Consider the following 17,335-nt stretch of genomic DNA (forward strand, 5'->3'; position numbering starts at 1 on the left):
GAAACAGCAAAATTCATCTTTCAATTTACTTTAATTCACTAGACTTTTAAGATAATTTTTAACATTTGACCAAGTTCTGTATCATTTACTGAGTACTGGGTTTTTTGTTAGATACACAGGATACAGATATACAAAGAAAATAATAAGGCACATCACTGGCTCTCATCACACATAAAAGGTAAGAACCTAAGTTGTAAATGTCTTTAATAATTCAGAGGACAGATATTTTCCTGATTCATTAAAGGGGGAGTGGACAGAAAATAAAAAGCCTACTTTGCCAAGAGTCGAGAAGTCTGTTAGGGAATTTACATGGTGGTGTTAAAATTGTGCTGGCTCCTCAGAGCACCTAAAGAAGAGACTGCCTGCCCTTCAGAGCTCACAGGATGCCTTCTGTATGGGTCATTTTCTCATGTAGTCAAGCATTTAGTAGCCCTTATGTGCCATATGGAAAAACGATCCTCAAAACCAGTGGGGGTCGACAGAAGGCAACTCCTGCGATAAACCCAACAGTCGTACCTCAATTTCCACTTTCCAGTAGTAATTCACCTGAGAAGTTGTTCCAATTCTTTCTTTCTAAATTCCCGTCCTTGTCTGACCCTCGTGTGAACGAGTTCAGTCTCTCGGTGAAACTTGGCATGTGTGCCCCCTCTGAACCAATCTACACGTCTAGACATGGGCTCGGAAACATGACTTCTAGTCCTGTTACTCTTGCTATTTGCTCAAATGTCAATTGTGTTTATTCTTTCTTCTCAGACTCTAAACATTGCCGTTTACTCATAGGAAATCTTATTTAAAAAAACAAACAAACAAACCCTCTATACTTCAAACCCAGTCTCTCTTTCTATGAACCATCCCTCATGTAACTTTCTGTTATAGCAATAAAAATAATTATACCACTGCTAATAATTAGTAAATGATAAAATGGTATCATATTCTGATATATTACATACTATAGTCTATCTGCTTCTAACAATTTCTAATTACTCTTTTACATTTTACTATTGCCTACTAGTGTAGATGGTGTTGGAATAAGGCATTGTCTCTACCAGAAATGATAGCTGAAATCTCCCCTTTCGAGTGGATGGTGCAATTTATACAGAGTGATTCTGATATGTACGTGCATCTCTCTGTTGTGTGAGAATAGACTCAGTAAGCAATGAGCAAGGTTCACCAAGATATAGTATCACAGAATGTTTGCTGCCAAAGAGGAACTAAGAACAATCTAGTTCAACGTATTCATTTCACAGATTACAAAAAACAAACAAACAAGAAAACAAACAAAAAAAACCTATGCTTAAATCAGAAATTGGCAAGCTGTAGCCTGTGGACTAAATCCAAACAATCATGTTTTTATAAATAAAGTATTATTGGAACACAAACTCATCCACTCCTCTATATTATCAGTGGCTTTTTCGTGCTACTAGAATGGAGCTGAGTATTTTGACAGATCATGTAACTTGCAAAGCCTAAAATATTTCATTTACTATCTTGTCTTTTCAGAAAAATTTGCCACCTGGTTTAGATAGGTTGCACATGATCACATGAAAAATTAGTGGCAAAGTTAATCTCGAATCTGTATTTCCTGACTCCTAGTTTCATGTGTTTTTTTTCTATTCTACCATCTTGTCTCACTACACCAAATATTCTAATGTTGAAATTGAAGACTAAATCCAAAGATGGTAAGAAGAAATTAGTTACAAGTACAAATGGGAATTATTCAATTCCACCAAAGTTTTCAAGAGCTACTAGTTTAATTTAATTATGGAGTCTTTAGTATTACCCCCAGAAAAAATCCCACAGATCATATAATTTTTATGAATATCCAATGTCACAATTAAATTTATCAAGTTATATTTTAGTATAAATATCACAAAATAGTAATAGTTAGGAGCCTATTCTAGTATGAGTTCCATCTACCCTAGAAAGTAACAAAATAGCTCTTTAGCTTTTAAAAGGGTATTTGCCTTTTAATATGAACAGCCCAAAGTCGTTATTCAATGATACTCAAAGAGCCAAAAATTCTTAAAGGGACACAATACTGGGAAACAAATTGTTAAAACCCCAAAACTCTCTCTCTCTCTCTCTCTCACACACACACACACACACACACTAGCCCTCAAAAACTCTAGACTGGTCATTCTCAAAGTATGGTCCCTAGACCAAAAGAATCAACATTACCTGGGAACTTGTTGGAACTGCAAATTATTGGGCGCCTGCCTCAGACCTACTAAATCAGAATCTCTGAAGATGAGGTCCAGAAATGTCTGTGTGTTTTGTTTGTTTGTTTGAGAGAGAGATTGGGCACAAGTGAGCAAGGGGCAGAGACAGAAAGAATCCCAGGGGGCAGGGAGAGAGAGAGAGAGAGAGAGAGAGAAAGAAAGTGAGAGAAAGTGAGAGAGAGATGTAGGGCTTGAGCTCACTGGATGTGGGACTCAAACTCAGTAGCCAAGAGATCATGATCTGAGCCATAGTCAGATGCTCAACAACTGAGCCACCCAGGCGTCCCAACAATCTGTGTTTTAACAAGATGTTCAGGTGATTTTTGGGTATGTTATGGTTTGAAAACCACTGGTCTATAGTAACATGGGCAATAAACAGACACTTTAAAAAGTAAAAATGAATTAAAACCATAGGCAAATCATCACTATCTATAGTAACTTGCGCATCATTTACTTCTATTTGATAAGCATAATTAATGAAGACTTCACCTTTTAAAATAATGTATCAGTCTCAATCAACAACTAATGAAGTCTAGGAAATTTGCAAATTATGATCAGTAAATTGATGCCATATTTTCATTATAAAGGGAAGGTTATATGCAAATTGCAATAAGTAGTCTGCTTTTATTTTGATGTTTGACTACTGAAAGCCCCTAAGGTACACACCTCTTTCTTCCCTTTCTGTTCCACATCTGCATAAGTGGATAAGAAAGCACAGTGCTCCCTCTGGCAAGAAGTTCCAACCACAAAAAGTGCTGGCACACGCCCACACCCTCACCCAATCCACCATCCTTAACCACGGTGAACACCTAAGCCAATCTCCTTTCCCTACTCTTTCAAGTCATTTTGGACCTGAATAGGAGCCACCCTGTTCTCCCCAAGAAAGCTCATTATGTGGGTGGGAAAGCTTTTCATACCCATGTCATATGGATAGCGTCATCAGTATTGACATCTGAACCAAACTGTAACTGGTGAGGATTCTATCCCATTTTTACAGAGTAACTAAAACCCAGATTCAAACCTTTTTATCCCTCCACTGAAAATACATTCAGAGATGCAACTTTAAAACTCTTGTTAGAAATCACAAACCTCCTGTGTTGTAGCTTTCAAGCACGATACTATATACATAAAATTAAGGACTTTATTTTAGGAATCTGATCAAATGCTGTGTTTTGCCAGCAATGAAATTCTAACGCACCAGGACCATTGTATTAAACATTTGTGCCACAGGGACTGAGATATGGCTACATCTACAATAGAAAAGAGGAAGTAATTGTTCTGATACTCATGATACTAAGAAACGATTGGGAGAAAAGTAGCTTCAGAGACAATATTTAGTAGCTAATTGTTCAACTCTCCAATTCACATCACTTGCTGACTTTGTATCTAGTTATGGGGTAAATCAAAGTGAATAGAGATTAGCTGGAATTTTGATACCAGCAATGTTTTTCTTTAGTGTTGCTTCCTCAAAAATACAATAAATAAAATAAAATAAAATAAAATAAAATAAAATAAAATAAAATAAAATAAAATATAAAATAAAATAATACAAAACCCACAAAAATGTCAGGGGTATCTTTGCAAGATACCAAAATGGAAACTATATACAACAAAAATCATCTCAGAGAACCTCATGTTTTGAGTGTTTTGGATTCACTCTTCAACTGTTAATTAAAATTGACCTTAAACTCCAAAACCTCAGCTAAAGAAATAGTGTGATAGCTGATTTGCTGGTTAAAATCAGACAATAACTTCAGGCCTTAAATATAATTAAAGTACTTTTTTTTTCTTACCACCTCCATGTTTTTTTTTTAAAGATGTTTTCTTTGCAAGTACTTACTTTTTATTAAATTGAAGAGGTAAGGCATTTTTTTATGATGAGCTAGCTGCTCAAATTTTGGCCATAAACACCAAATTCTTATTACTAAACCCTAGGGTTTTTGAGTGCTATTAAACTCGTATCAGAAAACAAGGCTGAGTCTTTCCAGGTAGTAAATGTATAATTCCGTGAAAAACCTAGATGCCATGACAGTTGCTCACCTACTAAATACTTGAATAGTATAGCCATTTTTAATAGGAGAATTCTAAATGTTACATTATTCTTTCCTTTACTCTTTGGTTAACCCAAATCATAAACACATGATGTGGTTTGATTAAAGATAATTCAACCCAGTGTCTATTAAAATGAATTCATTGACAATGAGCTGAAGATGTTCAAATTTTATATGGTCAAGGATTATGTAATTATGATCAGCCAAAAAAGTTGGGCTGGTTACTTCAGTCCGGTTTCTAAATTTTCCAGAAACCTGAGGAAGACCCAGAGTGAGATATTATGCCTGACAGTATTATGCCTGTCATCTGAAAAGTTACTAGCAGGACAGCTGGGTGTCAGTGTGGAGAAATATATAACTTAACTATATTTAACTTGTTATATTTGTTCTAAAATATTCCATCAAAAAATAGGTTGCAAGAAATGATTGAATGGAGGTTTACAAAAGTGCTGTTAGAGAGGTCTGAGGTAATAATGGCACTCACTGTTGAAAACAGGTGTTCTAGGAAGTAAGGCTGGTTAGCAAGGAAAAGAAAACAGAAGAGAAGCTGCTTCAGAGGGCTCAGAGCCTTGTTTAGAAAAATACTGGAGTTTTGCTTTATAAGCAAGCTCTGAGTAGCATCAAATATGACCCTTAACAATTTCTTGATATCCAGATATGCAAGAAAATGTATAGCAGACTTATTCAATAAAAATGAAAGAGAAATTAATTTACCTTTCATTTACCTGATAAGCAAAAAAGGTAAGAAATTATTTGAGCATTACTATCATAGCAGTTGAAACAATTGTGGTTAGATGAAAATTTACCCAATTTCTTAATTTTTTGTTATAATATTCTGCTAAAAATTAGTATATGAATTGTGATTTTATTTTGATATTTTATTCTGCTTTCTACCTTATTTATGCTGTAATCATTTATTTTGTTTTCCAACTTATTTATTGGTATCTCTCTTTTATGCTGAAGGCTTTCTTCAAAATTTCAAGTACTCTTTGGCTTTTGATTTATTTATAAGAAATTTTATTTATTTATTTATTAAAAAAATTTTTTTTTTAATTTTTTTTTTTAATTTTTTTTTTCAACGTTTATTTTATTTTTGGGACAGAGAGAGACAGAGCATGAACAGGGGAGGGGCAGAGAGAGAGGGAGACACAGAATCGGAAACAGGCTCCAGGCTCTGAGCCATCAGCCCAGAGCCTGACGCGGGGCTCGAACTCACTGACCGCGAGATCGTGACCTGGCTGAAGACGGACGCTTAACCGACTGCGCCACCCAGGCGCCCCTAAAAATTTTTTTTTAATCTTTATTTTTGAGAGAGAGAGAGAGAGAGACAAAGTGAGAGCAGGGGAGGAGCAGAGAGAGAGGGAGACACAGAATCTGAAACAGGCTCCAGGCTGTGAGCTGTCAGCACAGAGCCCAATGCGGGGGGGACTTGAACCCAGGAACCGTGAGATCATGACCTGAGCTGAAGTCGGACGCTTAACCGACTGAGCCACCCAGGTGCCCCTATTTATTTATATTTTTGAGAGAGAGAGAGAGAGAGACAGAGCATGAGTGGGGGAGGGGCAGAGAGAGAGGGAGACACAGAATCTGAAGCAGGCTCCAGGCTCCCAGTGGTCAGCACAGATCTGGAAGTGGGACTCAAACTGCTGAATCCAGGGATCATGACCTGAGCCAAAGTGCGAAGCTTAACCAACTGAGCCACCCAGATGCCTCCTTTTGGGAGGGATTGTAAATTAAAGAGAAATAGTAAGTATATACTTTCAGGTTCTGAACAGGTGGATACCACCAATCTGGGAGCTAAACTGTGGAAGGTGATAAAGTCACAGTTCATTTTGGCATTTGTTAGAATCCCTTTATTTTTTTTTTATTTTTTTTTTTAACGTTTATTTATTTTTGAGACAGAGAGAGACAGAGTATGAACGGGGGAGGGGCAGAGAGAGAGACAGAATCGGAAGCAGGCTCCAGGCTCTGAGCTGTCAGCACAGAGCCTGATGCGGGGCTTGAACTCATGGACTGCAAGATAGTGACCTGAGTTGAAGTCGGACACTTAACCGACTGAGCCACCCAGGTGCCCCTAGAATCCCTTTGTTAACTAAGTGATTGTTTCCAGTATCTACTGCCTGGCAGCCATAAGCACAGAGTATCTCGTTAAGTTGTTGCAGTAAGCAAATCTCCAGGCCCTCCATCTGGGATGGGGGAGGGGAATTGCCCGGTGACAAGGGATTTAGGAGGATATCTGAGGCATTTTACTACTCCTAATCCAGAATATAACCCAATAATATTAGTGTTAAATTCCTTCCCTCAAGGTATGTTATGCCTCCAATTCTCCCCATAGCATGTGTCAACTTGTTTCTTATCTTTTTCTGGGTCAAACACTCAGATTTTGGTTTTATCCACTCAGTCAATTCAGATTTTTACTTATCCATCTTCCAAAATTCTTGATTGCCCTCTCTTCTCCCATTCTCTTTATTTTAATGAGTGTATATCTATTTAATTTATCTAATTTCAATTTAATGGACTTCAAGAAAGTAGAGGTAAAGACATGTGTTCAGTTTCCCAAGATAACTTGCCCAATGTGCTTTGTTTAACTTACAATGTAGTTAAGGAAAGAAGACTCCAAAATATGAAACAATTCAAGGCAGTATAGAATAAAGGGCTAGATTGTGGGTTCTGCAAGGGCCCAGACAAATGTAGAAAATTGCATGGGTATAATCCTTTCTGAAGAGTGCATAAGAATTTAAAAGAAAGGGAAGAAAAATTTAAAGTGAAAGGACAGAATGTTTAAAATCCCAGAAAACTCTGGGATTTCATGAGGAGATGGTTCTTACTGGACTGGCAGTGGGTCTTTGTGGGAGAAATATGGGGAGCTGTAGAAAAGCATGAGTTGACTAGAGGTATATGCATCTGAAAACAGAGACATTCATAAATGGAAACAGAGGACCACTAATTAGAGGCATATGATGATAAATATAATACTTTAGAAAATGTATGTTAAGCCTCCTGAAGAATGGCTAGGTTGGGGAAGAGTAGCTGGAAACCAGAATCAGCCCAGGAACTCTAGATTTTGTAATCTTAATCCCAGGACTACAATACCAGTGGGACAATCATGAGCAGGAGTGAGAGACATATGGTACTAGACATATGTACCAACTTGGTATGCCTCTGGCTATTTTCAGTTTCTCATTCCACCTAGGTTTTTTCCACTGTTTTGTTGTTATTTGTTTTTGTTCTGTTAAGGAGCCACACTCTGGAGTTACTTGCTCAAATTCTAATGGAGTCATAGAGGATGGGCTCCAGGAGTCCAGTTTAAGGGCAGTTGACAGAATCTAAGTTTCAAATGATGAAGGCCTGGACTAGGCAATAATTCTAAATAAAAAGAGGAGTATCAGGTATGAAGACACAGTGTTAGATAAGGAAGTAGTAGTTAAAAGATGAGATGGAATAATCTTTGTGCTTAGACTTCTTTTTTTTTCACTTCTTGCTTTTATGTCTTTTATCTAATGTTTTTGATTCCCAAATTTAATGGTGTGACTTTTATGTGACATTCCATCACATTTAAGATATAAGAATCCAGAGACACTGGTCCTTGTCTTCATATGTCTTATTAACAAGAGTAATAATTTTTTTTTTTCCTTAACAAACCATGGGGGGTCATCCGTCCTGCGTGAAGCAGCTCTGTAGGCTCTGCCTGAGCAACACATTTGTCTCATAGGCATGTTGCTCCTTGGAATTCTAGCAGCTTAGATATTTTTCTCTTCTTAAGGCTTTGCCTTTTGTTTCTGTGAAGATTGTCTGGGAGAGCTGATCCATTTCAATCTGATTGTTACTCTAAATGTCTAAGTGTAGGTCTTTTCGGAGTACAGTTTTTAATAAGAGAATACTTGTGGAAGAAAGGAAACAAATAGCCAGAGGCCTAGGGAATTGGCAAAGGCACCCTAAGAGAAGAAATGCATACCAAGTGGAGTGACTGCAACACTGCTGCCAAAGACCAGCTTTCTTCAATTTAAAATACCGTATAGTTTGGAAAAAAATTTTTTAACATACTTGACCCACAATGTTACATCAGTTTCAGTTGTACAACATATTGATTCAACTTCTTTATTCATTATGCCATGCTCCCCATCAGTATAGCTACCATCTGTCACCATAGAATGCTATTACAGTACCATTGACTATATCCCCTATGCTGGTGCTTTTATTCCTGTGATTTATTCATTCCATATAGTTTTAGTCAAAAGTGAATTATGAACTCAGATATTAATCCAGAACAATGGTGGAATTTTTCTAAGTATGTCTTCTTAAAATAGAAGATCCACAGCTGATGTTTTTGCCATTTGTTTCCTTTCCTGTCACCCTTGACCTCATTTTGATAATTGTCATGTAAGCCTTCCAGGGGCTACAAGACTAAAGTGCCTCCTGACATCCCTCTCTGTCTCAGGGATGCGTGGTCTAGGATGACTTGTTATATTCAGAATGAGAGATTGTGCCAATTCCAAAGTCCAAGCCAAGAGTTTCACCTCTGTATCTATTTCAGAGGATGCTTTTGATATTTGGAGTGTAATGTATCCTGAGACCACTGCTTTTAATGATTACCCCTCTGCCTCTATATCTATTCCCTTTATCCCTATCAGTGAAGGAGTCACAACTGAGGAAATGAGGATTGTGGGGATGGAGGTCATAATCGAGTGAACCCTTATTGCATCTTTAGTTTGGAATTATGTTTCTCTAAATATTGCTTTAGGGGGAAATCAATGGGTATAAATAAAAAATGCTCAAGTAAGAGAAAAATAGACTTAAAGGTGAAGTGCTTGAAATACACGGTTCATAAAGAACAACATCCAAAATTCACATATTTCTGTTTCTGGGGACTGCAGAAGATGAGCCATAAAGTGTAATTGTTTTATATTAACAATTTCCATCTTCTCACATTCATAATTGCTTTAGCTAATGCAAAAGTTAAGATCTTAATACAATTAGACATTTGTTTGGGTGAATTGGAAAATGTTATAGAAAGAAATGATAACACAAGGGTACAAGAAATGTACTACTTTAGAAAAGGCTGCAAGAGTTATACATTCCAGCTGTGCTGGGTCCCATGGTTCTTAATTTGCATATGAATAATTAATATGCATACCCCAATAATACCAGCTTCTGAGCACTACATTCAGTATGAATTATGCAGAAACACTTCAAAAATGCCTGTAATAGTCAAGGGAATTAACACTCTCTAAAGTATGTAGAAAATAAAAATCATTTGTTTGAAAACTGAAATAAAAACAGGAGATCTGATTAAAAATAGTCAGGAAAGGATAGTTTCTTGATTAACTGTCTTTTTTTTTTAATGTGTGCTTTATCTTACAGGAATTGTACTAGCCTTCAGGAAAGAAAGTGCATATGCATCCCTGGAAAAGTACATTGTGAAACTATGGAATTACCAAAACTACAGAACAAATAGTAAGTAGTATGGGCCAAATTCTGAGTTAGCTTCCTTCATAGAAGAGATACCTGAATTAAAGGAAGAAAGATTTAAATAAGTACATCAAAGGGCAGAGAAAATGTGTGTGTGTGGGTGTGTGTGTGTGTGTGTGTGTGTGTGTGTAAGTTGTACATGAAAGAATAGGGACAATGATTCAACATCTGTTTGGGAGATTTGTTGGGTAAGAGGATTTATGTAGGCTACATGTATGATTATAAAAATATCAGCATACACCAAGACTAAGGCTACTTCATGGCTAGGCCATCATTTGATAATGGCTTTCTCCTTTTGTTAGGCAGAATGACTGTCCCTGACTGTCAAGCTGACTGAGAACTAGGAAAGAGTCATTAGAGTTCTAAGTGAGATTCAAAGAAGTCATTTCATTTGAGGAGTTTCATGGGACCAATGTCAATGGCAACCATGAACTGCTCATTGCTCTGAAGTTTTAAAGAGACGAGACTCCTTGAATTACCTTAGTTTTCTTCCTTTATATTTTTGCACTTTGGTAGATATGGTTTGATGAAACACAATCCTCTTGGTCTTCAAGAAAATACAGAAATGTTGTCAATTACAAAAGAATGTTTATTCTTGCTGTGCCAAAATTACTAGCCAGCATTGAGCTCCAGGGAATTTAGAAAAGTTCAGGCATTAGAGCATAGTAGTTAAATTTGAAGACTCTAGAACCAGATCTACATTCTGGAACCACAACTTACTAAGTGTCTGTATTTGGGCAGGGCACCTATATTCACTTTATCATTGTTTCCTCATCTATAAAGTGGAAATACTACTACCTATTTCTGTAAGGTTATTTTAAGGATTGAATGAGTGAATACATGTAAATCACTTAGAATCGAATTAATCAGTACATACCAACAGCTCTATAAATATTAGTTAATATTGTTGCATCGTAAAGATTTAGCTTCAACTCTAGAGTCAGATTATTATCTTGATTTTACGTTATACTGCCCATGAGACCTTTCTAACTCTCAGTTTCCTATTAGGTAACTGCAACTCCAAAGGTTATGTATAGTGCTTTACAAAATGCCCAGTTCTTAATGTGTTAGCAGTTAAAAACAGCATCACTATCATTCTTATATTTTATGAGATTTTCAGTAACCACTATGAAAGCCTATGCTTGTATTCATGAATGTAAGAGCTGCAAAATGTTACTTAGGGTAATAAATACTATTTTAAACATGTTTATCTAATGCCTACTATGTCTTCTCAGCCATGTAGACTTCAAACTCTTCAGAACCCCCAGTAAGTGACTATTTCATTATATTGTCAGTAAATTACACTTATTTTTAGGATGCAGGACTAAATTTTTGTAGCCTAAAAAATATCCATCCTAAAGCTTTGTCTACCATCACCATGTATCGGTAAAATATATATTCATATTAATAAAGTGAATATGCATATGAAGAGCTACTTTGGGAAAAACAGTTATTCTACTTACAATAGCTATGTGTTTGTTTTGATGAGAGCAAATGGTGAAATATAGTACTTGACAGACATGTGGAATGATGAGGTATTATCTTCTTTCTATTGTATTAGAGATTGAGCTTAGTTGATCCATAACACTTATAACTGGATATAACCTGCCAGAAATAGATCAATTTCAACATATTGAGATAAAATCAAATCATGAATGTGTTCTTCTGAGTTTTATGTAGTGAATTAACGGTAATGGATGAAGTGCCAGTAAATGATTCATACAAACAAGATCAATCACACTATGTCCTCATCAAGCAAAAAGTTGCATTAATGTCAATAAGAGTTTCAATACAAAAAGAATAGGTTAATGATAAGGTATGAGATTCCTTGTTGTGATGTAATCTATACTTCCCTTCTGGATATCTTCACTGTTTTCCTAGATTATATAATACAATTATCTCTAAATAATGATATCTGAAGAACTGACTCACTGCCTTATTATCAATTAATTGATAGAAGTTGGTGACTGGTCATAGAATCACTTGATTGAATCTGAAATTGATCCATATTTATAAAGGTATTAATACTGAGTTCATCTTTGTACCCATCATTAGCATTGTCAAAATCATAATGTCAGTTCAGAAGCTTCCTTTTGAATGTATTATTGGAAGATCTTTCTCCTTTAAGTTCATTTATTTATTTTTGAGAGAGAGAAAGAGTTAGCATGAGTGAGGAAGGGGCAGAGAGAGAAAGAGAGAGAGAGAGAGAGAGAGAGAGAGAGAGAGAGAGATACTCCTATGCAGGCAAATAGAGAGGGAGAGAGAGAATCCCAAGCAGGCTCTGCTCTGTCAGTGCAGAGCCTGAAAAGAGACTTGAACACATGAACCACGAAATCATGACCCAAGCCAAAATCAAGAGTTGGGTGTTTAACTGACTGAGCCACCCAGGCGCCCCTATTGGAGGATCTTGTAATGCCACCATGATTAAACTAGCTAGACATGCCTTCTTCAGTAGCCTATGTTTGTGAAAATAATAATTCTTATTCCCTGTTAGAACATGACTTTATTTTAACTTGACTTTTTTTTTATCAACACCAAGGCCTCATTTATATCTCAAATATCTCTGTATGGCTTCTATCAGTATTATCAGTTCATAGTTCTTATTCTTCATGGCAATCAAACCAATGCTAAATGGCAGAGGAGGAAGGATTTTTTCTCCAATCAATCTACATTCTTACTTCCTTTTTCTTCCTCATTTCTTCTTCCTTCTTTGCTACTGACAACTGAGGGGGAAAGAAGACAACATTTTTCTCCTTGCCTTTTGCTGATTAGACCTGAGACAAAAAACCTTTAAAACACAGATGACAGACATGACTATCTTGAGGGATCTACCTTATTTGCTAATTCTATTGAAGTAATTTAGGAGATAAAGTCTTACAGAAATCACCTGGACAAGACAGCCAAGAATAGATTTTTCCAAACTAAGCCTCATGTAACCAGTATATTCAGTTGGTCAATTTCCTAGCTCTTCTGGCTTGTCCCTGACCCTACTCTGAAATACTGATAGTCAAGGCCTTGACTTTGGTTTCTACCCCCTCCCACCCTCTTTTCATTTTGGTCTGAATTCAGAATGTACTTTAAAAATAAATTTTATTGTTTACATTGGCAAGAAATTACAATTTGTACATGACATTTAAACTAAAGTTTCTGAGAAAATTCTTCTCTAGAAAGACAAGCCACTATTTCAAGAACTGAGATGCCTAAGGACAATTGAACTATCTATGTACAACCACAGTGAAACTGAACATTTAGATAGGCAACTAAAGGGCAAAAAAAGTCTCTTAGAAATATTTTATGTTTTTAATTCCTTTCACATATGACAATGGGTAGCAGTTCCTGGTGTCTTCCATGCAGAGGATATTCATGGGGGAAAAAAACAATCCTGATCGTTGCTTGACTTAGTCTACACTTTTGGAGCTCACTCAAAGGTGAAGAATTTTGACCTCAGTGGAAGGGGTGGGAGAGACACACAATATCAGAAACCTTATGGAGTAAAAGGACCAAAAGAGTCACCAGAGTTGGGCTATTCAGGACCCGCAGACTATTTTGCACTATGACTACACAACTTTAATTTTAGACCAGTTTCAAGTAAAGAGGCACATTTATTTTATAGACTCTGATGTGTCATGTATACATACAGGGTATTCTCTCTTAACGTCACATATCAAAGTGAGAGCTCTGTTATTTGTATCCATAGAGGCTGCAAGGAGCACAAAGTCTAGCACCCACAAATGCACTGTGTTGTTTTTTTTTTTTTTTGTAGCTGCTGAAATGTTTTAGAATAGGCCTATTGATTTATCATTTAGGGTGAATATAGTTGCTAGAAAAGAGATAGGACTGATAGCTTAGGAGACTGAGGCTTTTTTTTTTTTTTTTTGAGACTGGGGCTTTTGATTTATTGACAGAACAAGTGTAGGCCTATGGCCAGTCTCAGAGTTGCTCTTTAGAAATTAGAGTGGTTTCTATTCTGGAGAACTTTGAAGACAAGTGAGGTTGCCCATTACCCAAAATCCTCAAGTCTAGTGAGGGCTGGAATCAGGCATAGATCCACCATTAATGAACAATGAAGATCCTTATGTTACTTTTGGAGCAATAAGATACATTTTTTTTTTAATCAGCTGAGAAGCTAATTTCTATCATAATTGTAGTAAAATGAAATGGTGCTTTTTTATGGCTAAGTTTCTAATAAAAAATTTCATATGATATGTATAGGTAAATGACTTCGAAGAAGGAGTACAATTTGGATCTTTGAAATATTTGAAAATTTGAACTTCACGTTTATGAATATACCTGTAATTATTAGGAGTTAATTATTATGAGCATTATTCCTGTATCTTTGGTAGTGAACATAAGCCTCCTAAACAATTTGCTAACATTCCCCCTGGAATTTTCCTATAACTAGGTGTGCTCTTTCCAGTTTTGATGCCCCAAAGGTAAGATAACTCTATAAAGTTCACAGTATCTGGTGTTAGCCTGCCTGGGTTTTAATCTTGATGTAAATATTTTACTTATGAACAAGTTATATGTTCTCTGTGCCTCAGTTTCCTCATTTGTAAAATATGGCTAATAATGTTGCTTTCTCTTGCAGTTATTGGAAATATTAAATGAGTTAATATCTGCAAAATGCTTAGAACAGTATTTGGCACATAATAAAATACTCAACAAGTATCCATTGCAATTATTATTTCCTTAGATTTATTTTAGAAAATCCCTAAGTAAAATCAGTTAGATTTTAGCTCTGCAACAGACCAGCTCTATGGCAGTAAAGGTAAGGTGATAAGATGGAAACTTGAACTTGAACCATATCCTGGGGCCTAGAGGCATTGGTGGAGAATTCAGTCTCCCGAAACAATAGTGGGAATGAAATTCCTGAAAAGACGGATGCTGGATAGATAAAAACTGATTTCTTCTATATTTGTAATGTCAAAATTGGTGTCTAACTTACTGCTACTAGTTTAAGCATTAGCTTATGTTCATAATGTTTAAAAATTATATGGTAGTCTAGTCTATTCTTATGTGTTTTGTTTTTGAATAAACTATTTTGTATGAAATTGTTTTTCTCTCCTTTGACTCAAACAGTTTTTGTCTTATATATGTAAAATCAATCTTCCACAGACTAGGCACTCTGTTCATTCTAGCCTTTCAAGCTAGCCCTGTGCTGCTGTAATTGGTATTTTGAAATAGCCCTGAATAAGTGGACTTCTAAGACCACAGTCTAGTATATTAACCAGGCATAAGAATGGCCTTGTATTTCTGTGGAAGAAAGAGAAAAATTTCCTGGCTAATCTTTCATACACTGAATTTGCACTTTGTCACTTATATCTGGTATTTCTATTACATTGAAAATGCTACAGAAACTCAAACTGGTATAATAGATTTTATGTACATGTGTGTGTGTGTGCATGTGTAAAATTTCTCACAGAAAATTCATGGTAGGAGTTGTCTTCTGCACCAAAGTATATCAATCTTTGAGGTAGGAAACAACTAGGTCCATTAAACCAACATGGATACTCACTTATAACTCATTTATTCATTTGATGTCATGGTATGAATGCATGTTTACTCCATTAGGTTCCACCTTGCACTGAAATTGAAACAATGTAGCATAACATCAATTTCCTTAGTATTGTGTTTTTGACTTGCCCATAGAGGTGAATATTTCTTCATGAACCCATTTAAATTTCTAGAAAACTGTAAAGTTATGATTGCTTCAACAATAATTTCCTTACCCCTACAATATATCTTTTTATTTGTATGCCAGAATTTTGAAAACAGTATGGCTGTTTTACATTTCCTTGAAAACCCTGAACACTAACAAATATTACTTTAAGCCATCACAGTGACTATTGGAGTAAGAGAGCTTAATGTTTTTACTTGCATGCATTTCAAAAAAGCAAGCAAAAGAGGCTTATGTTTTTCAGAGGCTTATTCATTTTGATAGATTTTATTTTGTAAAGATGTGGTTGTAATCATATCTCTTATCCACATACTCTTGTGCAATGTTACTTCGTCCCCTGCCATCAAAAAGTAGAATTTGTTTCTCTACCCCATTGAATCTGGTGAATCTTGTAATTGCTTTGACCAACAGACAGGCAATGGCAGAAATCAGGGTCAACTTGTCCATCAGACACAACTAGCACAATGTCTGGGGCGATGATACTCTTAGGAGTGCATGAAAATGTTTTAATTTCTCTTAAAATCTGAATAAAAAAATGAATATTTAGGTTTAAGAAAATATTTGAACATAGGTTTATATATTCATCTTTCTACTAATGCCATCACTTAAGATAGATATATTTATGTTTGTTTATTCATTTTATGGAGGAAGAGGCCCATGAAAGCAAAAGTGCCTCGGGCTCATGAAAATCATAATTCAGGTTTTGAGGAAGTGATACAATGCCACCTCATAATTGACCAGAAAGCTTCTGCTTCCTGCCATTTGGGATATTTGCCCTTGGGACATTCTGTCTCAAAATCTAGCCACCAGTTTGTGATAAACCTAAGCTAAATGGAAAGGTCATTCTAGTTAATAGCTGCAGACGAGCTCTCAGATGTCAGCATTGCCAACCATGTGAGGAGCTGTTTTGGAAGTCCAGCCTAGTGGAGCCTTCAGATGACATCAGCTTAGTCGTTATTAGATGGCACCTGCATGAGAGACATCAAGATCTTCCCAGCTTAGCTCAGTCAACCCAAAAAAATGCAAAAGTAATAATGTGAAGTTTTAAGTCACTTAAGTTTTAGAGTAGTGTGTGAGGTGGCAATTGATAACTAAAATATTCATTCATTCACAATTTATTGATATTTTTTGTAATGTATTATTTGGGTTACTATGATATATAATAGTGATATGGTGAGCATTCTATTGATGAGCCTGCCTAGATCAACTGCTTCTTTAAAACCTTGGAGGTTGGGGTGGGGGGGGGGGTAACAAGAATAGGCTTGAAAGTTAATTAAACTCAAAAAGAAGTTATAAGATTATTTTTAAGTATAAAAAAAGTTACTATGGGCAAGTGTTGTAATTCGTTAAAGGGAAATATCTTTATTATGAAGCCATATTTATAGAATAAAATTGTTTTAAATAAAACCATTCAGCCACTGGATCTACTACATTCTAGCTGCATGACCATGATTGTGCATTTTAATTGTTCTCTGCCTCACCCATACCTAGCTTATTTGGCTGTTGTGAGGATTGGATAAATCAATATGTGCAAAACTCTTAGAACAGTACCTGATATGTGTGTGATGTGTATGTGTTTTAGTCATGTGCATTAGTTGTTCAATAAACATTAGCCATTTATACATATATTTATACTCATAAGCATGTTATCAGTGTTTAGAATAAACTGAATTTGATAGAAGACAAGCATGAACCTATTCCCTTGTCTTCCTGCTGTAAATTTCAACCACAACCTGTTAAAGCCCCCTTTCTTGCCCTTAGAATATCTTAGGTAGGGGGGATTAACAAATTAATTCCAGTCTGATGTCAAAGCCTCAGTCTGTCATCCAATTCAGAGCTTCTCCTTCCCTGACCCAGGCTATGAGGTAGATTTCTTCCCATTTCTTTACCTAACTCCTCCCTCACTCACTAGGTGCTTT

General features: G+C 36.0%; 1 long non-coding RNA gene across 2 annotated transcripts in view; it reads left to right on the forward strand.

The window, feature by feature from the left end:
- The window catches only part of LOC123580776, a 507,052-nt gene that overhangs the window by 240,954 nt on the left and 248,763 nt on the right, over positions 1 to 17,335 (forward strand). For both annotated transcript variants that reach the window (XR_006703452.1, XR_006703453.1), the window contains exon 2: positions 9,632 to 9,724. This is a non-coding gene — a long non-coding RNA (uncharacterized LOC123580776). The remainder of the gene's footprint in view (positions 1 to 9,631; positions 9,725 to 17,335) is intronic.

The sequence above is a fragment of the Leopardus geoffroyi genome, chromosome A3 (assembly GCF_018350155.1).
Source record: "Leopardus geoffroyi isolate Oge1 chromosome A3, O.geoffroyi_Oge1_pat1.0, whole genome shotgun sequence".
In the NCBI taxonomy this organism is placed as follows: Eukaryota; Metazoa; Chordata; class Mammalia; order Carnivora; family Felidae; genus Leopardus; species Leopardus geoffroyi.